This window comes from Sparus aurata, chromosome 15 (genome assembly GCF_900880675.1).
Source record: "Sparus aurata chromosome 15, fSpaAur1.1, whole genome shotgun sequence".
NCBI classification, from domain to species: Eukaryota; Metazoa; Chordata; class Actinopteri; order Spariformes; family Sparidae; genus Sparus; species Sparus aurata.
The window spans coordinates 7,710,414-7,734,557 of record NC_044201.1 but is presented as its reverse complement, the minus strand read 5'-3'; the positions used below and the strand labels follow the sequence as shown (position 1 = coordinate 7,734,557).

General features: G+C 43.4%; 1 long non-coding RNA gene across 1 annotated transcript in view; it reads right to left on the bottom strand.

Moving 5' to 3' along the window:
- Positions 1–3,630: 3,630 nt before the first annotated feature.
- LOC115596740 (uncharacterized) overlaps positions 3,631–24,144 on the bottom strand; it is a 124,649-nt gene continuing 104,135 nt past the window's right edge. Inside the window, exon 3 of the long non-coding RNA XR_003986956.1 lies at positions 3,631–3,746. This is a non-coding gene — a long non-coding RNA (uncharacterized LOC115596740). The remainder of the gene's footprint in view (positions 3,747–24,144) is intronic.

The following is a 24,144-nucleotide window of genomic DNA, read 5'->3' as shown; positions in this document are numbered from 1 at the left end:
ATGGAAAAGTATTAAGAAGCCAGCATCCTTAACTTCCAAGTGCATCACTGCATCGCATCCGAAAAAGGGGAAAAAATTAGCATGTTCACCTGTGTGTTGTGTCTTCATCACAGCCGAGCTGAAGAAATTGTGTAAAAATCAGTTATTTTTTGTGTGTTAACAACTTAAAAACTCTGCTCGCACGTGGTAAAAAAAAACACAACACACAAAACTAATATGGTGGACCAGACCCTCAGCCTGTCCAAATTTCATGTGGCGACACCGTAAAGGCAAGTGCAGCTGAAAGCACTTACATCAATCATATGATGATGAAGTCATTGCTCTGTGGATTGCTCGAATAACTTAAATGATACGATAAAGCATTGAAGTCGGCACATGGTGACAGAGTTCGTTTGGACTGCGTACCAGGATGAGGAAATGGCTTCTCGTGTGCTTAAACATATTGCAATCTAACTTAAATCACCATGCAGAACCTTAACAAGAACCATGTTGCTGGGTTTCCCGGCATAATATCGTGCCGTTGTGTCTTCAGGTGGGTCAGGATGAAGTTAATGGGCAGCAAGGATTTTGTAGCTCATATACAATGAAAAGCTGAAGCCCTGGAGGCCGGGTACTGTATATAGATGTATCTTTTCTTGATGACCGTGTCTCCTTTTTCTCCTTGTTAATACATATTTGATTATGCTGCATGGTACAGATTTTCGCTCCCTCTCCTTTCACAGTGTCTGCACCTCTCCGCTCCACCTCCTCAGAGGGATGAGGTATCTGTTTAGACTCAGTGAAGTCACAGTCACCGAGATGGCTCGGGTGCAGCTATGCAAACAGCATTACGATGCTTTTTAATTACACCATGCCGCACAATAGGATGGATTCAAACAAACCCCCGGTACCTGCACTGCATGTGCTATGACCGCAGGGGGTTTGCAAAAGAGAAGCAGGTTTATTTATCACGTAGAGATACAGTGAAACAGAAAAGCGGTCTTAAATGACACGCAAATAACTTCCTGCATTCAGAGTGGATAACATTAGAATAAGTGGTGTGTGTGTGTGAGAGTGCCACGTATCAGTATAATGAGACTACATACAAATTGTACGTATTAACTCTTCTGTCATATGTCATCACTGCGCAGGTACATGTTGCTTTGTTTCAGTCACAAGAGAAGCAGCCTTCCATTCAGATGGACCACCATGTAGCCTATGTTTGTGGTTCTCAAAAGGGCTTAAAAGGTGACATTAACCCAAGGGATCATATGATCAACATGATCAAGGGATCATTTTTAGAAGAACAAACAGACTACCGTATAATCCTCTCACTTGCATAATGCACATGCACGTAAAGCAACCATTGCTCCCACTTCACAACACTTTGTTGTAATTGTAAAGAGGCTCTCCTGAGCCCTTGACTGAAAAGTCATGAAAAATGCACAAATCCAGATTAAGTGCAATAACTAAGCATTCCAATCTGAAGTGGCTCGCCTGCTTACATGAGCATTGCCTACAGGCTTAACAAAAAATACAATTTTTTTGCTTAAGTTCTTTGAGAGAACATGTACTACTGTAGTTACAGGACCGATGTGTAGGATTTTGTGAGCATATATCAGTGGCAGATTGCAACCGATAGAATCTCATCACAGTGGCCATGAAAAACACAAAAAGCCATCCACAGAGCCAGTGTTTGGTTTGTCCATGCTAGGCTACTGTAGAGACATGGCGGCGCATCCTGGAGGACTCCATGAAAGAGGACTCAGTCCAGCATATCGGTCTCATATCAGGTGACAAAAACATGATTTTTTTTATTTTAGGGGATTCTAAACCAATCAAATCGTAAATTGTGAATGTCGTATTACATTTTTTGGTGATTTTACTTATTTGATAATCTGCTTATTTCTTTGTACGGTAGAATAAATAATAAAGTGATTCATACAAAGCCTCGGTTTTGCTGTTGTGTTTACCTGTTTCAGCGTGCACATGACATGGCAGCACTGTCATCTTCTGGTCAATGCTGTCGTTGTGAGTGATGATGAAACCCTTGGTAGTTTTGACCTTCAGCTATCTGAGAGCGCTCCCCTGGCTCCTTCATCACACTCTGCACAACCTCTGTCTCTGCCTGTCAACACCAGCTTATAAAGACAGGGCCGTCACTGGCCGACGGAACACACAAGCATACACACATCGGGAGACACACGCAGCGATACCTTACAATGCGAGGCACGGGCAGCTTGCTCAGCAGTTGCAGAGTGGAAATCTACAGCTGAACGGCACCATGTTTCAAGTGGCGCACTTTGATTCATAATGGCAGGGAGAAACAAAAGGGAGATTCCTGAGCTGTGAATGTGAGCTGCAAGTAAAAGTGGACTGTAATCTGTTCCGACTGCAGAACACACACGACCGTCCCGCCACCTCATCCCTTCTTGTCCTGTATTGTCCCTTAGACCCTTTTCCTGGAACTGTATCCCCCTCCCAAACATGACATTCATCGAAAAAGCCCCCATCCATTCATTCATCATTCTGGCCACCAGGCACTGACCAGTAAGTCTGTTTACTCACCACCCCGTGCCTTGGATGAGCTGTCCTTTTTGGATGTGTCATTGGCGCTACTCAGAGGACCAACCCTTTGCCTGGAAGGCACGGTGGCGTCAGGTTTTGATCCGCGCTAACACTCACCGTCCAAATATTCAGACGCTGTGGCCCGACTCCTCGAAAATGTCACTGACATGAGGAGCCTCTTTCATGTGTTTTTGTCCTATTCATAATGCAAGTTTCCCGTGAGTAACATTTTGCGGTTACAATGAGATGAAATCATGTCTCCCAAACTCTTCTGCATTTGGAAAAATTCATAATATGAATTCATAATAAGAATTCTGGCACTTACTGCACCAAGTATTCAAATTCGAAAATTGTTCAAAAGTGACGCAACACACAAAGAACAATGGATAGAATAGGATTAAATTGTACAAAATGGCATAATGGTGCACAGCATTTGTTATTTTAGTATCTCTCTACTTTTACTCCCATTCATCTGAGCTCGACATGACAGCCATCACCATCTTGGTTCTTTTGAGCCAACTGGTCAATGACAAGGCAGTCACGCCCCAGGGCATACAATAATTTATCAGCTGTTAATTTTATGCTAAATGGGATCTTAATATACAAAATCATCAACATCATGCACTACTGAGGAAGACTTTAAACTGGCATTCATGAGGAAATATTTTACTGTGGTAGTAAATCAAGTGAGAAGTTGAAGTAATTTTCTCATAAGCTTATATACAATCAGACTACTACTTGAAACCAGTGGAGTCGCCCCCTGCTGGCCACGAGAAAGAACACAGTTTTAAGTCACTTCTGCATTGGAATAGCAAAGAGGAAGCTCCGTCTATATCTTATGCAGAACACATACACATGGAAAGTGTCATGGATAACCATTAGTGATTGGAAAGAGCGGAATCTAAGATGAGACTCAATCCTTTGAATGAATCCAGAGTAATGAAGCTTTCATTGCACTGAAACTAGTGGTTAACTGACCAAAAATAAAGTTATGACATTTTAATCACATAAAACAAGCCACTTTAAGTCATCTGATATGTGACAATAAATCTGGTGCAGTGTGTTGACAGAAGTGTGTGTATCCTCAGCTGAGAAAAGGATCCAGTACAGTTCTGTAGTCCAGTGCAGCCCTGACACCTCTCACCTTCTCTCCTCCTCTCTATGCCGATTCACTGACGGCAGACCTACTGCTGGCAGCCCTGTTGATGTAGAGGGACAAGTCAACAAATCAACGGCTTCCTATGCCAAACTCATCAAACAACGCTCAAACTGTGCTGCACTGGCTCATCCACACATGGACAGATATAGACAGGGAGTTTGCACTCATACATGTACATACCTGCAGCACAAACACATGCATGCACTTTTGCACGCCTGCAATTAACCTCATGGTCACACTCGGAAGGCGCAGGTTTGTCACTGATGTGTGTGCATGTTTTATCTCTGTTTACCGGGCACCAACACGATACAGTCACTCAGTTCACAGCCAGGAGCTTGGCGGCTGCCTGGTTTAATTTTTCAAAGGCTAAGAATAAACTTTTACAGGTTTTCCTCCACGCCAAAGCAAACACCAACACATTTTCACATCAACAACAGGGGCTCTGAGAGTCAGATCAGCCGGAGACGGCGCCCCAGGAGAGGCCTGAGCTGACTGATTCAGTTTGTAGCAGCAAAATGTACTTTTCCTTGAGGTGCTTCTCTTAATGGTTTTAATTTTTAAAATGCAAAATGTTAAAACTGCAAAGAAATCTACAGCCAGAGGAGCAGCAGCAGCCTACTCCAACCAAGCAACTCTTCTATACCGCGGCATGTAAATGTCTGATGTATTTAATCAGTGGGCAGCACATGCAACCACTCATGTTTTATTAGGCAAGCCCAATGTTTAAAGAGAGCTCCCAACTAACATTTTCCAAGAATTAAAAATACTTGTATAAGAGTTTTTTGAAAAGGAAACGTATTCCTGCAGTGTATGCCGACAGGGTGGAGGAGATATGCATGTACCATGAAAGAAGCAGTAATGATAGAGGCCTTTTGCGGGCCTCAAGGGTGAAAAACTGGGTCATGTCTTTGTCAAAGTAACTACAGGGGAGACGGATGTGTGTATTCAGTGAGACGGAGACAGAATGGTTGCAATATTTCATCCTCTCTCTCCAGAAAATGATGGCTTTATTGGCTACCTGTCGACAAGCGATGCCTTTGGAGGAGATATCGTATCAGAAAGAGGGTTTGTGCACGTGTATGTGTCTGCGTGTTTGTGTGTGTTACGACCGGTCATGGTCAATGACAAATAGCAATCAATTAGGGAGTGTGCTGAAGTTCCTGGGTAAAGGTTGTTTCCCCTCGACAAAGGTCAAAAGACGAACACAAAGCGAGTGTCACATCGTCACATTGCAGTAAACTTTCCTGTGAGTGAAAGATAAAATGCTTCTCATTCTCTCAAATTTGTGGCTAAAATATTATCAGAGACCCCTGTGGTGAGGCATTTGGGCCTAACCTTGAAGAATAGCCTGTGCTGTGTCACCTGTGTGTGTGTGTGTGTGTGTGTGTGTGTGTGTGTGTATGTGTGTGTGAGTAAGAGCAGGGGCCTCTCAGAGCACTAATGACAGCTGATGATAGGCCGAGAAGAACAGCGCTGTGACTGATGAAAGCTGCTGTGACGCCGAGGCGGAGAGAGGGGTCAGATTGTGGCAGGGTGGACCACAGCACATAAAAGATAATGCTAATGACACAGCTATTTCACTATTAACACTTGCTTGGCCAGCAGACCGACAATGAAGCTGGCTAGCTGAAATAAAACCTGAAGACCCTGAAAACCTCTTTTCTACATCAGCCTCCTGATAGCCTTGATAGGATCCCATGACCTATTGAATGAAACCAAAGGATGTGTTTACTAAACTTTGTGTTTTATTTAGTCATGAATATTTAAGGTCACATACTACAGACTTAGTTTTGTTTTTCATGAAGATTTCATGATATTTTCTGCTTTTATTCTAAATGTCCAAAATTCCCTTTTAAGTGAAATAAGTATAGATTTCTATTCTGGATAACAAATATTGTCTATGTCTATTCTATTTATTTCCTTTTTATTATATTGTTTATATTTACTATTATTATTGTTTTTTGCAACATCATTGTCCTTTGGCTGCTGTGGCAAAGAACTGTCCCCGTTTGCGGGATAATAAAGGAATTCTGATTCTGTATGCAAATTAACACATATTTAATTAGATTATGCCTTATTTGCACATTTAAACATAAAAGTTCACAAAACTTGTAATGCAAGTGATCAATATCTATTTTAACCCTACAGTATTCACCCATAGTGTCTTGTTTTTTGTTTACAATGTACATCTTTAAAGGACATTTTCTCAAAATGAGAGTCAGAAATCTCCACTTCAATAGCAACATCATCCACCAAATATTCCACTTTCATTCCTATCTATATTCTGAAGGTTTTCATCGCTGGGGTTTGTGGGTTAGGGTTATATATATATATATCATTTAAAGCCTGATTGGTAGTTTTTTTTTTCTTTGGCAGTTGACAATTTTCTGATTTGTGGAAGATAAAAAGAGATATTCAAACTGCCCTCTGTAAAAACATTCAACTCTGATATGTCAGCCAAATGAAACAATTATTTTGAAACTGGATTTCTCCAATGTTCATCGCAAGTTGAAATCTGGAAATATTGGCAATTTTGCATGTATTTAATGATACACATATTAAAACATTTAGTATAAAAAAAAATACAAAAGAATTGTCTTCTGGAAGTGATCAACTGTGAAATAAAGTTTCATTGTGATATTTATAAGTCACAATTTGTTTTTTATCCCTTTCCCTTTTAAGTAACCGTTAAATACTTCACATTTACAACCAAATCTTCAGGGGCTTCAACAGCAGTTCTCTTCTGGTGAAGGGTGAATTTTTCTGACATGTTTTACACCGACTGACTTGCTACAGGGTCATGGGAAATATCAATAAATGCAAAGCTAATCTGGGTGACCCTGTTCGTCCCGTGACGGGAGTGGTTCTCTGCAGGACGACGCTGGCTGTATCCACTGGGCCCTGGTGGTCACTAAAAGATTTTGATGAGCCTGGAAATGATGTGAACCACATGCCACGGCCCCGTCAGTCACCTCTTAACACTAATTAAATGTGACATTTTGGATTGGCGCCTGAGGCAGTTCTTTCCACCATCTACCAACAGCAATTAAATCCCCAATAATGTAATCTCTAATGGACAACCGCTGTCATGTCCTTCCAGCAGTTTGCGGAATAAGATGCCAGAGTTCAAGCTGTTCTGATGGCTCGGGAGAGGCCCAACACAGTAATAAAGCTTAATATTTGTTCTACTTTGTATTTTTGGCTACCTGTGTAGCGCTTGGTGTTACCAGTCTGGCTTATAAAAATATTTATTTGAGGACCCAAATTAGTTGGATCTACAGCTAAAGCCAGAAAATACTTAAACTCTTGAAGGATGATGTGGGACAGCTGTAACAAGGCTGTGACTGATGGTGGCTGACTTCATCAACAAAGAACTTCAAAGGCCAAGCCGAGTCTCTACTGTATAGCCTCGGGCGGACTACTCATCAATCTGGAGACGGCGCTGAGGTGGTGCTATACATCCAGTAGATAGCATCATACATCAAACAAACTCTGGAAATACTAGACCTGTTCTTCGGCTGAGGCAGAAAGCTATCTGGTTTAAGCCCACACATGTGGAATGCTTAAACACACTAACAATTTGGTACTTCTTTTTCAGACAGTGGACTTCCAGTGTGAATATCAGTGTTACCATCTCACCTCACAATCAGCCCGCTGAGCCTACATATTGGTTTTAAACTGTTATTACGGGGGCACGCTGTAAAATAAGATTTGACAGTTGATCCGTCTTTACATTCGAGGGTCAAATGTGCACCTGGTGCTGCTGGACCGCGAAATCATAACATGTGAAACATTCAATCCTCTCCTATCTTGATAGGTATTTATCCACTCATTCCACTGATGAATAGTTGGAGAGGGTGTTAGAAGGGAGTCGGTGCATTGCTCAAAAAGTGTGTGAGAGGCATGGTGGTCATCTTTTTACTCAGCTACACCTGATAAGACCTGGATCTGCCAGATCTTATCAGATGTTATAAAATAACAAAATAACTTCTGCAATGTGTGTTTTTTCTGTGTGTATGTGTGGCAGAGACACAGAGCTGTACACTCCAACCACACTAATCTCTCCTCAAACTCATTACTAAGAGAAATACAGCCCGGCTATTACTGTCCATACAGAGATCCCTGTGTGCAGTAGGTGACAGCGTACAGATGCTCTGTTGATACAGTATACACAGACAGCAGACACATCCTGTATGTATTACAGAGGACACAGCACCAGGGAGCCCACACACACCACACACCGAGTCTTCAGCCTTCAGGCTCAAAAAGTGCTCACGGAGCCTCCGTTGTGAAGTGCTGTAATTGCAGCTTAACTGTCCAGAGCAAACACAAACAATTTGGTCATATCCTGCATAGATGCAAACAAACAAAGGAAGAGGAAGAGCAATACAAGAGCCGCATAAAATGCTTGATGCTGTCATTCTAAATATAATGAAGTATTTCCGGCTGCAGTATTACGCCAGTGCTTTGAGATTTACAGCAGGATAGATCAGATGAGGTGAAAGAACTGCAGTCAGCGAGATGCTTGACTGCTATCGGGACTATTAGCAGAATTACGAAAGGAGCAATAGACTGAAATAACAGGCAAAGGAATGAAAGTGGGCAAAAAGTTGTGGAGGACGAAGGAGAGGTGGGGGCGAGAGACCAAACAGAGGAGAAACGGGAGGGAGAAGGGCAACGTCTGAGTGTAGGAGACCCAGGAATGTTAATCCTCTTTGTATGTCTCCCAGCAATGATTAAACTTTTCTAATATCAGGCATGACGAGAAGAAACGGGTCATAAATGGGTCAGCTGTGGGAGAGGAGGAAAAAACAAGAGCAAAGCCAGTGGTTATGCTCCCAGCAGCAGCGGAGCTTTAAAATCACACAACGCAAAGCCGCAAACAAGTCGGTCTCGCTGCCTGCAGGCATTCATGTACAGCAACAGAGCCCAAGCCTGTTGCTAGTTAGCATGCCTCAGCTACGTCGTGCACGTGCATATTTGCGCCCTGAATGAAACCGAGCTCCACTGACTGAACTGCCGCTCATGCCGGCCTGCTTATTCATTAACCACAATAGCCGGGGCCACGTGACATATGAAATACATCATGCCTGCTGCTGCTACTGTGTGAAAATGGCCCGAGAAGCTGGCAGGCTGAGTGGAGGAGTCGCAGAGAACCACTTAGCAGCTACGCTAGGCTAATCAGAGGTGAGAGGTCAGCGCCAAACTGTGTGTGCTTAACCCCTGCGCTTCCTGGAAAACTGTGCTCTCTGGAGGAGGATGAAAAGACGACGAGCGCACAATTTTTCCACAGCCCGGGAATCCCTGAAGGCTCCGGGGACTGGACGTATTCCTCTTTTTCTCTTCATTTTTCTTCTCTCTCTCTCTCTCTCTCTCTCTCTTTCTTTCCCCCTGCTCTCACCACTTCCAATGAGCTGCATCATTACCAACAGATTTAAAGACAGGGCAGATGAAGAGCGACGCAGGGAAAGTGAAGGGGCACGGGTGTGTTAAGGGGGGGGGCATGTTTGTGTCTGTTACACACTGGTGTCAGTAGGGAGACAGATTGGAGAAGTATTTCCTTGCCTGTCAGAGGAAAGGCCCTCTCACAGGAGGGCTCAGACATCATAAATCCTCTGTGATTCTTTCCATGCCCCTCTCTCTCTCTCTCTCTCTCTCTACAACTCTCTCTCGCGCGCTCTCTCTCTCTCTCTCTTTCTGAGCCCATATTCTACAAGTCGTGTCGAAAACAATCTGATTCATAATTTCCCCAGAGTTGCTCTGTGAATTAGCCCCTTACACAGCTTAGCAGGCCTCACTTTCACACGGCCTCTATTCATCTGCGTCTGCGGTCGCACACTCCAAACCTGCAGAAACCCCCCCGACGCCCAGAGGGGCCGCACTGGACTGTCTCCACTGATACTTCATTAAGCTCAAACAGTGCCATTTATCTCTGCGATTCTGTCATGTATTACTCCGTTAAGTACTATGTTCAAGTACTGTTTTATGGGGCCTTTATTGTGAAATACCATAGGCAGCCATACACCCACTTGGGCTCTTTCACACGCTCTCACTTGGCTCTATATATATTCTTCCATCAAAAGCAGTGCAGCCCTGATCATTAACATTCTTACATTGAAGGGCAGTTTTATCACTCCAACCACACGAAGGAGCCGCTCCCTTTGAAGTTGAGTAATAGCCAGCGTCAGCTCGCCGCTCGCGCTAACTGCACCTCTATCTGCAGAACGCTAACTACCGCCGGTCTAATGAGGACTCTGTCGTCGTGTTCTCGGCGGATGAACAACGATGAGCAAAATCAGTTCGATCTGTCGTCTGTAATTGTTTTGAAGGCAACAGAGCCCCTGTGTGTCTGCTAAGTATCTCATTTACACCTCTGGATTAGTTCACTCATCGGGCCGAACGCGTTCCTTGGATTCTTCGTGGGATGGGGGGAAAACCCCCGACACAGTCTTCCCACAACAGACATAATGTACAAGTACCCGTTCACACACACACATGCACATTAGACTAAATAAGACACTAAATATAAAAACTTTATCTGAAGAGATACATGGGTGCCAGCCAGTGTTTATTTATACTGCACATGACTGCCCTCTTCTGGTCTTAGTCATTTCAACTGAATTTTACAGTGTATGGTTTCATGTGTTTCCATTTGTGTGCAGAAAACAGACAAACACAATCAAGTTTCTGCATGGTGTTAGTACTGTTGTAATGCACATGACAGTTTCAATCAAAACAAAAGTATTTCTGTCATTTTGCATTGGAATTAGGTTATTTGACTGCTTAGATGCCATTTAGGGGAAAGACTGTGTTAGCTAAAGATTCTGTCTGAGGAATCACAATCAGCCTGATATCATGAGAGATTTGAGTTTTGTGAGATGGAAGATGGGAGCTGAGTAAATCTTACTCCAGTCTAAAGCAGCAGCCCAAAGGCTATCATTGGGCCATCTACTCACCCTCATGCTGACGGAAAGTCAGATGAAGTTTTGTAGTTCGCAAAACATTTCTGGTGCTTTACAGAAAAACAGTGTTGCAGCATTCTCCTACTAAACTGAAGAAGAGGGGTACAATGAATGGCTCCATACAGCCCTGAGATCCCAAACTCATTTGAAAGGACATCATTTACTCCCTTGATGTGTGGTCAAGCTTGCAAACTCCAAAGGGGACGCATGCTTATGCTTTTATCTTAGCAGCTACAGTGTAGATCTCAGCTTTCCATAGCATGTAAATCACGTCTTTTAAAATCAGTATGGTATCTGGGGGCTTCCAGAGACTTGTATTACCATAGACAAGCTGTATGAAACCATTTTGTTCCATTTGTTTTATGTTTTTAAACAAGTCCCCAGCTCCTTCAGTTGTTAGGGAGAAGGCTGCAACGCTGTTATACTGTGAAGCTCCAGAAATGCTTTGTGGACTATGAAACTTTACCCAACTTTCCATTGGCAAGGGAGGAGAGAAACAGTGACTGCATTTTCAATTTTGGATGAACTTATCCTTTAAGCTCTGACAGGGAACTAACAGCTTCTGCTCTGACTGCAAAGACACAGTCAGGTATTCAGTGAATGACTCACCAGCTCACATACAGACGTGGGCATCCTCGAAATCCTACTTTTCACTGCAGCCATTCCATGCAACAGTGTGCTGGTGTTCTGCAACTCTGTGCAGTTGCTCTCTCTCGACAGGAAATGTTTTGAATTTTAAAATGTTTGCTCTCCTCTTCTACTCTCTCGGAGGGCACAGAGCAGATTTGGTGATTATTCACAAAAACAGACTATTGTTATTAAAATAATTCAACCCAGCTGTAGGCTAAAGTGCTTTGGAATACTTAAATAAGAAGCAAGCCAGTGCAGCTGCTGCATGACACAGAGTACAGGAGCATATAAGACATGATGCAAAGCTAAAACAGGCTGGTGACCTGTGCATGCCGTACATCACGGGCACCTCAGGTGTACATTAAGGGTCAGGTGCTGTGAGAAACCGCTGCTCCTCTGTTTGTCGACTTGCTGCCCTGTGGTTCCCCCCTCAGACCCCCTCCTCATCCTCCCTCATTTCACTTCCTCCCCTCTCAGGTGCTTGCAGAAGCCGAGAGGGTCCCATGTGTTCGCTCATCTGTCCCCCGACACACATTCCCTAAACAAGCACTCTCCAAAACACTGCTGGTTGCCATGGCAGTGCCACTGGCCTGAGTAAATAAGAGAGAGGGGAAATAATGTCCTTAGAGGAAGGGAGTGTTGAATGTATGGTAGGTGGGGGGGGGGGGGGGGGGGGGGGGGGGGGCGTTATGTGTGTGTACGTGTACGTGTGTGTGTGTGTCTTTGCCACTGTACCGCCGTGATGGGAGAGCTGCCTGGCAGAATCATTATGGTCTGTGCAAACACATGCTGACGTCTCCACTTGAGTCAGCCCTGCCACACCACACACACACACACGCACACACAGGCTCAGAGGTATACATTAACTAAAGCACATGCACACATACATTTTGCCTGTTAGGTGTTGTCAGTGTTCTGCAGATGCTCACAACTCAGCGCTGTAGCCGGACCACACATGCTCATTATTCTAATTGCATATTTCCTCATGTTTGTTGACAGAGTGGCAGGTTGTAGATGTGAAAATAAACAACGTCTACTGTCTCTGACTCTTTCACTTGTTTAGTCTGACACACAAAGGTAAATCGTGTTTAGTCTGGTTCCCTATTTGCCTTATAATTTCCTCTGAATGCTTAAAATACAAAGAGCTTGGAGCGTCCAGTTGCCCAAAAACAGGTTATGAGTCAGCATCAGGTAATTGCTCATTATAGTGCATCTAAACAAATACACACACACACACACACACACACGCATGCACACACAAACACACTGCTAGTTCTGAGCAGGCGCCGGTACTGAAATTCCAGATGACTCTGAAAACATTTGTCGGGAAATTATCATGAGGGTAAAGTAGTGCAGCAGTGGGCACATAGATTTATGTTACACAAACACACACTTCTATACTTGTGAGGTCCCTTACTAAAGGTCCAGTGTGTAGGATATAGGGGGATTTGGAGGCAGACATGGAATATAATATTCACAGCTATGTTTTACAGTTATGTTTTCATTAACGTGTATATCCTGCTGCTAAGAATCGTTGGGTTTTTTCAGGTTCTTCGACAGAGTTGGTTATGTTGCAGTACAGTAGCCCAGAACGGACACTTTTAGGTGAACAGTTTGTCATTTCTGCCACTAGGGGCCTCTCAATCAAGGAAGGAAGTTTCGCTTTCAAGTGGTTTGTGCAGGGTCTGTTTGCTGAATTGGTCACAGAAGAAGAATTTTCATAATTTTCAACCAAGAGTTCTAAGTTACCTTTACTGAAGGTGATGACAATAACACAATATTCGGTAGTCTGAACAAAGATGGCAAACACGGCAAACATTCTGCTCACAACTGCAGCAAAATCCAAAGCAACTATTACTGTTTTTGTACCTTTCACAATAAAAGCCCTAGTCAGTATCAGAGGTGGAGGTGAAGTTACAAAGTTCAATATATTTCATCACTGTACTTAAGTAGTTATTCTGGCATGTTTTTACTGACAACTTTTACTTTCACACAAATGTCTTTACTTTGCACTCTGCAAGCCGCCTTCCCAACATGCCAAGACTCATTTAAGAAATGGGCGTGTATTGTAGTGGGCATGGTTTTTTATGTCTTTTAAGGCTGCAGCTGGATTCTTCTCAACGAGTGACACATTTTGATGATGTAGTTTAGTAGCATGGGACCATTGGAGTCGTCTTCACTGTTAAACAACTGCCACTGCTGTTGAAAATATATCTGACGTGACTCAGACGTGTTGACGGACGAGGTAACGTACTGTAATTGTATTTAGTGGTAATAATATTATTGTGAACATTTGGAATAATGTAGGTACACAAGTCAACTCACCAAACTATGTGACATGGGTGTAGTTGTTTTTAGACATTTCAATGTGGAAATGTTAAGTATATCTTCAACAAAGCCGTGCAATAAATCTAGTTAGGCAGGGCCAAAATCTCCACACTTTCCAAAAAGGACCTACGCACAAGGTCTAAACTTGTCCTCACAAAGAATGATCACACACACACACACACACACATACACACTCTTTCTTTCTCTCTCTCAAACACACACACAGAGCACCATTGAAGCAGCTAAATGCCAATTAGACGCTGATGAGAGACATGAATAGAGGAATGTAGGACTAAGTGAAAATGTAGTCCCTACTTGTCTAAAGTCCACTGTGGGTTCCATTTTTCAGTCTCAGACGTGGAGAACACACTGTAACCTGCCGACCCTCCTGCTACCCCTCACTCCCACTGGTTGCATATCACATATAGTCGAGCAGTAAATCTTACTGAGGTTTCTTGATGTAGCCCTGTTTTAGTTGGCACTGCTCTATGCCTATATATGTGCATGCACGTGCACTTATATTTATGTGTGCATGCGTGAGTATAGTATGGTACTGTACATCGAGTGTGTAGTTCATACATCACCTCAGTGTACTGTACCGTACGTGCACTCTGGGCTTTGTTACTGCATATACACAACCAGTGATTAATGGAACTCTGCAGATGAAATAAAAATGCCTGCTCTTTTGAGGATTTAGCTAATTTGTGATGTTGCAGCATGAGAGCTTTACTCCAAATACTAAGGTTTCAGCTGAAGTAATCTTTGATTCGACTTGCCCTCATTTTCAAATGTTTTATTTTAGCCCTCTTAATCTCCTCAATTTTCCAAACTTCCAGTTCTTCTGCCAGCCGTCTTTATACTGAATATCACATAATTTAAAAATGTCAGCTTCATCAAAGTACAGGAATGATGATAAAGAGCACCTTTAAGAGATTTAGTAGCTTTATTAGCTTTCGTAGGAACATGTGAGCTCCCTGTAGAGTTTTCTTTCCATGTCAGACACACAAATGACAAGAAAAAAGCAAAGGCTTTAAATGAAGTTCAATAGTTCCTTGGTTACCACTACTGTAGGCAGCTTGAAAACAAACCATAAAACACACCTCAGTGCACTTTACAGACACATAAAGCATGGTTGGGACACCCATCGGACCAATTCACTTGCAAGGCGGAACTACCCATTGCATCATCAAACAGCAATGACACCCTGCTCTATCTGAATCCTGTGACCCTGCCTAGCCATCACTTCTGGCCCAGTGGGGGTCCCTGGGAAGACGTTAGCCGAGTCCAGTTGGCCCTCCATTACCAATCATCCAGGGTCCAAAGACCACATCTGGACCCAACCAAGACGCGCAGGCCTGAGGCGAGCCAGAGTGCAGCCGTCATGGTCAACACACGCTGCGGCAGGATAGCGGGAGCACCTGGGCTCTGGAAAGCCTGCGGGCAGTGCGGGACGCGGCACAGAGTGAGGATTCAATCTGCGTCCTAACTGTTCTGGTCAGGGTGGTAACAATTTAATAGTCCATCTGCAGATAATAAATCATTGCATATAAAATACATTTCAACCCTCCCTCTCCCTGTCTGTTCATTTAGAATGTGTCAGTGCTGTGCGGACAGGAGAATGGCAAGGCTGAGTCCTATAGGCATTCGGGAAAACCCGTCCGATCCGTGTGTGTGTGTGGTCATTTGTGAGTGTGTGAACGCCGTAAGATTCGCGCACAGTATGTATGTCTTGGCTGTGTGCTGTTCCGACGTCTGTTGGGAAGTTGTTGGCTATAAGTGTTTATGATTATTCTTTATCTCCAAGCCTACATAAGCATTAGCGACATGAGTCAGTCTCAGCACCCCATAAATCTCCTCCCCACCCTGTCCCCGGCTGATGACACACGTCTCTGTCTCACTAAACACGTTACTTGTTCCAAATGCCACGTCAGTAAGGAACACATTTTCATTAAGCAGGCCAGAACACACACGTTGCACTCTGCTTATATATACAGTATACCCACATGGAGACACACACAGAATATGATGTGCTCATCTACCCAGTCATGGGAACACACACACACACACACACACACGATACAGGGAAACAAAGCATAATAGGCATAATTTGAAAATACCCTTGTTTATGTAGTTAACTTCTCTACAGAAGTGCTACACAGTAGTCCCACAGTCAGGGTGGACAGGCAAACAAGGCCTTCTGCTGTACATTAAATACACTAAGGATAGCTTCAGGGTGGCAGATGTGAAACAAGGGGACTCACGGCTCACAAGAGCTCATGTGACGGTGCCGTCAGCGGTCTTCTGCATGATGGATCTCCAGGTGCAATTAAGCAAACAGCTCGTTATCAGCAGCTATGATGGATGAAAAGTAGAGTAGCAGGAAGGCAGGCTTTTCCCCTCGACACCCTGGATACACACTCACCTGAGAGACATCATTGAAGCGTACTGTAACACACACACACACACACAAATCCCAACGCTGATCTCTGCGTCGTCTGCCATTTTCCCCAAAGATGCCCAACTGTGCGTCGATGTGAGAGACATAAATCACTGACTGCAGACCTATTGAGCGAGGGCCAAACACACAAACGCACATCAGAGAGAACCGGTTTGGCTCAGCAGCTGTCGATCATATCTTGGCAAAACACACCAGAATGTAGGAGAAAACCGTAGGAAATGATGGATATTGAATTAGTGGAATAACGGTCGTCACACTCACACAAGTGGACGGGTACACACTCAGGAGACAGAGTACACACACAGTGAGGTTAGCATAGCCCTCACAGGTAATTCTGTTTGTCTTTAACGAGCCACCACTTCCATTTCTCTCAGACTGTCTGTTTAAACACTTGCGGTGTAATATTAAATTTTCAGTTTGGTCAGCCAAATTGGCCATTTGGCTGACCTACAGGAACACGGTAAGAGGAATGCAGCGCAGGTCCCAACGTGCAGGGCCGGGTGGAGTATTGTCACATTTACAATATGACTATTTGAGGAGTGATGGAGAATGAAAGATTGAATGTTTGTAATTAAAATAAACTTAAAATTTGCCTTCATGGAACACATTTTGGTTTCATTACAGTGGTTCATTTAGCAACTTAAATTCAGCGTTCATTTCAGCTGGCTGGTGTGTCTGACACATTTCCACATAGTGTATCAAATTCCATTTCGCCAAGAACAAATTTTTGCTTCTTTTCCTAAGAAAGTTGACCTCTCGTGACACCACCCAAAAGGAAGCATATTGCAATTGTGGTCCATCAGCAGATCTTTGAGCTGACATGCAAACAAATTGGCAGAAAAATTTGAGAAACATGTGCAATTTCCCTCCAAACGTTTTGACTGATTAATAATGGAGCCTGGAGACTGATTAGCAGCCACTAGCACAAACTGTTTTGACACCATCAACAGAGTCAAGATGGAAAATACACGAAGGAATAAAGTCAACAATTAGTAAGCTTCAGTTATTATGCCCATTTTCAGGTTCATAATTTTATCTTGGGTTACCAAGGCCGCCCCTTCCGAATACCTAGTCTCCTCTGATTGGTCAGCTCACACATGCCTGACCCAGCACTGTTAACAACAACATAGCAGTTATGCTAAATCCCTTTGTAGGTGCCAAACTAGCCACTAAGCATAAATCCAAAATCAAATTCTGTAACCATGCCACAAACACAGATACATGTGCACATTTCATTTGTAAAAATAGCATCAGCGACTTATGGTTTTGACTGTTTCTCTTGAATCCTTTCACAAAACAACATATTTCCCCCCTTCCATTTGTTTGGTCACAATGTGGCCAACTTTCAATCTACACCAGATGTGAAAGGAAGCATCAGCATCTTGTGGACTCATGTGGACTTATGGCTTATCAACGCAACTGCGATACTTTAGACTGTTGGGCTGTGATGAACACGTGAATTTGGCGCATGATAGAAACAGGAAGAAAGCCCTCACAGGGGATTGTAGAAAAGTATATTTCATACATGTATATTCTCTTTGGTGCTCGTTGCCTACATGTTGCTGCTGGCAGTTGTATTTGTCAGCATGCTGTTGTTGGTTGTGAGTGCAAGTGAGCTGATGGCTGGCTTCGTTACATGAATCTAGTGACTTTTTCCACTGTAATGTTTTGATTGAGATTACACAAGTTTCCCCCCCAAATACACTCACACAATGTACACATACACACTCAGTCCCTGGGAGCCCTGCTGTGGGCCGCAGGTAGACCCTAAAACCACTCCTGTAATCTCATCATCTGCTGGAGGGGAAATATTGAGCACAGGTCAAAACCTCAACACACACACACACACACACACACACATATACACACATGTCATTCGGACAGTCATGGTCACACACACGACTACACAGAGACCCTGCAGCTTGCGGCCCCTGCAAATGTTTTTGTTCTGGTCCAACCACAGGACCGTGAGTTCAGTCTCGTTAGCTGGAAAGCCGAGTCCCTTTTGTTTAGAGGAAAGAGAATAATGTCTCGTTGGAATGGGCTACCCTGCTTTACTTTTATGCCGGTGGTTGTTACGGATTTCAGGGGATTTAAAATAAAGCCATTTGAGGATCATGTCATTGTTCGGAGCGGCATGGATACACAATGGAAATTCACAGAGTCTAGGTAGAGCTTACAGTTAAAGACGTTTGGGAATGATTGTGGCGAAATGAATGTGTAAAGTAAAAGTCAACCGCGTGCCAATGTATATATTGTACAAACACGTGAATTTAAATGTGTGTGCACACGTACATGTTGACATCTTTATGATCTGATGCTTATGGGAAAATGTGTAACCTCGTTACAGTATTCCTGCTTAAATAAACCAAAGAGATCTCGATAAGATCCTCTGGAACAAAGGCAAAAACTTGGGAGTGATAGGAGAAGTGGAAGGCCGGGATCTGATGAGGTAGAAAGTGGGGTTTTAGGGGGATCAGGATGAGCCCACCTCCCAGTAAGAGCGAGGGAGGCGCTCACACAGACTCCTGGCGAGGGAGAAACGTACCATACATGGCTGAGAAACACACAACCAGAACCAGAGAAGAAGAATGTAAATGCACGTATGAACTGTAGCATAATTGAATTCCTCCAGGGGAACACACACACACACACACACACACACACACACAAACTTAAGAGCACAGGCAGATGCACAGCGGGTCGACACAAGTGTTTAAATTCCAGGGAGACATCTGTAATGAGGGCTGAGTCATTTGGATCTAATTATGGGCAACCGAGTGGAAAAGATGGAGTAAATCAACTCAAAATGATTTCAGCAAAGAAAACTCAATTCCACTGTGTAAACTCAATACGCCATAAATTTAATTAATGTTGGTTTAAATGGAAGCACTCAGCTGATTGTGTGTCGTAAAACATCTCAGAGGTTTCGACTTGACTCTCGCGTTGGTCTTTGCTCATCCCACAGGTGAAACTGCAGCGCTCTGGTGCCATCTTGTGTCTTCTCATGCACCCTACAGCTGGCGAGACAGTCCTCCATACAAGGAGAGGGTCCATTTAAGTAAAAGGTCTGAGCATTCCTTCCACCACTGTGGTAAAATAATACAAAACGATAATTTATAAAACATTACACTTAAATGGAACCAAACTATCACACTTAAATGCCTATGTTTATCTGCTTAAATATTTCAACATACGTGCATCTCGTCTTGAACGGACACACTTGAATGTGGGTGTTTCTTTGCAGCCTGGCATAATCACAAATTTAAATCAGGCTGTGCTTCTTAATCCACCATGCAAACACCAGAAAACCATGAAATTCTGACTATAAATACCCTTAAAACTGCTGAGAAGGAGAGAGGGCATCCAAAGTAGCAGAGCAGCGGGCTGAGAGGTCAGGCGTCGCCTGCAGCTAGCTACGCTGACAACACTGGCTGGCACCTCTGTGGAGGCAGGAAGATTAAGAAAGCAAAGTTGATCTCAATGTTAAGAAAATGCCAACAACAGAGAAGGGTTGAAGAGATAAGGAGCTCATTAATGTCTTGCATATACTGTGATACCAAACCTGGCAGAATAAGTTCTGAGAGATGTGCAGTATGTTTGGATTATCCTGATGATAATGAGATTAATGAAATCGCATTAAAATGCTGTCAGACTCCATCTTGGCAATATATTACATTTTGTTTCTGTGAGACACGAATCCAAATCTGCTTCTAACCTCGGGCCATTTTGACTCTAAAGCACAACACCTGGGGGTCAGGACCTTCAAGAGGTCGTCGCGGGATACATTTCAGGGGTCGCAAGGTGAATAATAAGATTACGGAGAGGAAAAGACTAGAACCCGATCGATGCTTGACTCCTTAGACCATTGCTGATACCTATTTTAGGTTGATGGAAAAACTTCCAATGGCGATATATTTGCCATGGTTTAATAATAACTTTTACTTTTATCGTTATTCTATTGTCTGAAAGGACACCAGTGCCCTGAAACAGTAAACTTACTGTGAATTGCAAAATTATAAATCAACCCAAGCATGTTTGTCTGCATTATCCCGCATGATCCATACTAAACTGAGTTTTCATATTTCATATATACACACCAATCTACCTCTGATATATCAGTGAGGCCATTGAAACCGAATATTGTCACGTCTCGGGGGCCGAGTGGCAACCAAGGAACCACTCAACTTCATTTTGTGCCTTTTCCGTCTAAAGTCATGCATGTATTTTACACACACATTGATGTATAAATATCTACCCTTTAATAAGGGATTGCAAGCAGAAAAAGCTTTCTTGAAGCTAATACAAGGACAGTTACTGTATATAGTATGTTTATCTTTATTGTAATAGTTTTTATTATATTTTCTATTCAAATTGTTATTTCATTCTTCCAATATCTCTTTTTTTATTGTCTCTATTTTTGAGACTTAGTCTTGTGGTGCTACTTATTTCCCTGCTGTGTTACCTGCAAATTTCTCCCAAGGGTGATCAATAGAAGAACGTCGAATCTTATCTTAATACATTTACTGTGGTATGAACTATACTGATGGAAATTGCACTGTGTTCATTTCTCCTCCAGATGGCGACAGCTACCAACTGCAGACCAGAGTGTGAAGGGAAAGGAGGACGGTATATGAAGCGCAGCAAATGTTTAGAGGTCAACAAATGTCACCGCTCACCAAAAGCCGCATCCTATTAATTACACGCTAATGAGGAAAGTACAGCGTTTCAGTAGCTGTATCTGGACACTGCTTTGGGGAGGAACGCAAGCGCGATCAGTACACGAGATGCGCCTCGTGTTACTGGAAGTTTGAATGATAATCAAGTTTTGGTACGAGGAGAATAAAGTATTCTCAACAGCCCTCTAAATAATTTGTTTCTCACACATCTTCCACATGACAGACGCTCATGCATATTCCATTCCTGCAGGTGTTGTTAGTGTAAAAATACAGCTCCAGACATCTGATGACAAGTATCATGTTTGAGCGGCGGGGCTGACATAAATCTTTCTGGGAGTTCTCCACAAATCATGTTGGCAGCAGCTGTTTGAGGGCACAGTTTCACTTTGATCCTGTATTTCTTGATGTGTCGTAATAATAAGATTATGATTAAAGAGTTAAAGACTTAAAGCTAATTATTTGAGAAACAAATCAACTTAATATAATATATACAAGCAGAATTAACAATGAGGTTTAAGAGGAGCTCTTCATGGATATAAAACGGCTCCATAATCTTTCTTATGCAAGGCACGAGGTGCACACATTTGGAGCTTTCTATGCAGCAAAACTAAGAGCAGGTATTTCTGTTTGAGTTGCCTTAATAAGTCGAGGGTAATAAAAGGAAGAAGACAGTAATCTGTCAGTGAATTAGTGCCGCAGCCGAAGCTGTAGATATCAATTACGCATCTGTCCTCGCTCTTTATTCCGCGCCTGCCGTTCGGGGCGGTGACAAGATCACGTTAATTTTGATTTAGCTGCTTCTGTACGCTCTCAGTGTCAGCTGCCCTCTATATATGGCCATTTGTAAGTGATCTGACGGTCGAGTGTGTAAGTTGCTGATGGTCTTGAAACCAAATCTCCATCTCCGGATCCCCCCCTCACCTGTTACCAATAAACACTTTATTGGAAAGTGCATGGACTCATATTTGTCCGTATCCTTGTGTTCTCCTAACTCATGCTTTTCACACATTAAGAATCTGTTCATGTCCCAGTGCTGTGTCTATTTCTGTGTCCCCGACCCATGGTGGACAAACAGATACATATCAGCTTTGTAAATACTTCTGGGACCATGATTCTTGGAGCTGTCCTCACTTCATCATCTTTTTTTTTTTTTTTCCCCAACTATAATGGGCAACCCAGCCCCGCTTGGGCTGACCACCAACTGGCAGTGCCGGCAGGCTGCCCCCGGACCTTGGAGCCGTATCAAGCAGACCGGGCCAGTATCCCAGCAGCCAAAACCCAACAGATGCACCGCACTGAAGCCGACATCACAAAATCTGGGGACTAACGTTTGAAATGTTCTCCCTCACACATAAACACATATTCACTTCTAAATATAAACACTCCCTCAGCTAGGGGAGTTAGCGGATGAGTGGAAATAAAATCCGGTGTATCAATTTAATCTCAGCTGATTTCTCTGTGCCCTTGTAGTATATCTTTACTTTCCCACCGCAGGTTTCATTTGTAGCGTAGACCAGGGTCTGTCAGTGCTGTTCGAGTGTTCGAAGGCCAGCGTTAATTGTAATGAGATAATAAACTTCATTTTTAGTAATACTCCAAGTCTGTATTTGCCCAAAGCTTATATTTTTATGCTGATATTCAGAGGCGTTGCAGCGTGTTGTGTGTTTTATTAATAATTCAGTGCATCCTCAAGAATTTTCTCCTTGTCAGCATGTGTACGTCTGAAACATTTACACCGCCGCGTTACACCAAAACCATCCATTTAGAAAAGAGTAAACATATGATTTGAGACGGATGAGAAGCTCCTCAAGACACAGCGATTCTCCCACACGGAGAATCTGGTCACAATAATTCATTCAAGAGTTGATTGATGATTGTCAAAACAATCAGTGGTTTATGTCAGTGGATGAAATGTCTGAAGAGAATGAAATGTCACACCGAAGGAGCCTCCATCAATCCTCCAGTTTTTTCACCATTGGCTTTTATATAATATTTGAGCACACAACGCATCTGTCCTTGTCGAACATCAGTTGCTCGATCATTCATTTTCTCCTTGCGTCTGCCTCTCTTCTCAGAAAGATGAACAGTGTCAAGACTGAACAACATCCGACAATGGATCGATGCCGTGCAGGGAAATGTGCATCCGCAACCGCGTGACGTGCAGACCCTGTCGCATGTACACAAAGACTGTTTACAGACGCGAGAAGCATTCTGTTGCTGTTCTTCTTCTCTTTCCAAGCAGCGCTCTGCGCCCTCTCCGCAGCTCTGTCATGCAGCACTCTAATAGTGGATTAGTTCGGGCTTGTAAATGCTGTAAAGCTCAGAGAACGAACATTGATCTTGCAGTTTAATGAGAAATAACGCGGGACAGACCCCGGCGCCAACTCTCCCTCCCTCTCTTTTCTCACTCTCCATGCCTATCTTCAACAAACTAACACACACACACACACACACACACACACACACACACACACTTTTTCCTCTTTACACTAAAGCACCTGACAATCACAAGGACTGTAATTCTCCTGTCGTGCAGCCACGTCAGCCGGCATCAGTGTTAAAAGGTGATGCATTTTACTCGGAAAAATTACCCGAAGGCAGGAGTGCATGTTATTGTGGGAGTAACGACTTTACTGTCAAGGCAGAAAAAACATAAAGAAAAGTCACACAAAGTTCCAAACACACACACACACACACACACACACACACACACTCAGAGGCACATCCTGCCCTCTTTCTGCAGACCAGTGCTGGCACTATACGTCCTCAGGCCTGCCTCGGCTGGTGGTTTGATAAATTGGCCCTTTCATCTCGTCGATGTGCATTGTGTCAGTGGGTTCGTGTGTATACCGTTCTGCGAGCGCACGCTTGTGTGCGCATGTGTGTGTGTGTGTGCGTCTGCCTGGGTACATTGTCTGAGCTGTGAAGTGTTTGGCTTCCTCACTGAAGGCTGCTGTCACAGCCTCTGAAAGCGTGTAATAGGCGCCCATTCTGCTGGAATGAATGCACATCCATACACTAGCGAGAAAATGTGGCATTTCAAAAAGACTTGGGATAATCGAACAGAAAATTATGAAGGAAAAAAAGAAGTGGGGGGGGGGGGCATAGCAATGTCATTCTTTTCAGCTAAGCTCTAAATTTGGTGCATATGATTGCTTTGGGAAGTGTTTGCGGACCACAGTGAATTAATGTCGTATTTGATAGATCAAGGGTGGTTATTGTTGGCTGTGTGAAGCATTCTGGCAGCAAACGTGGGGTTTCTGTGAGTCGGACTCTGATTCACGGCTGCGTCATGTTTGTCTCGGTCGGACCGGGACTCAAAGCCAATAGTTTGTTTATTCCAATTCCTTAGAAACACTCCTCCTGAATTTTGGGTTCATG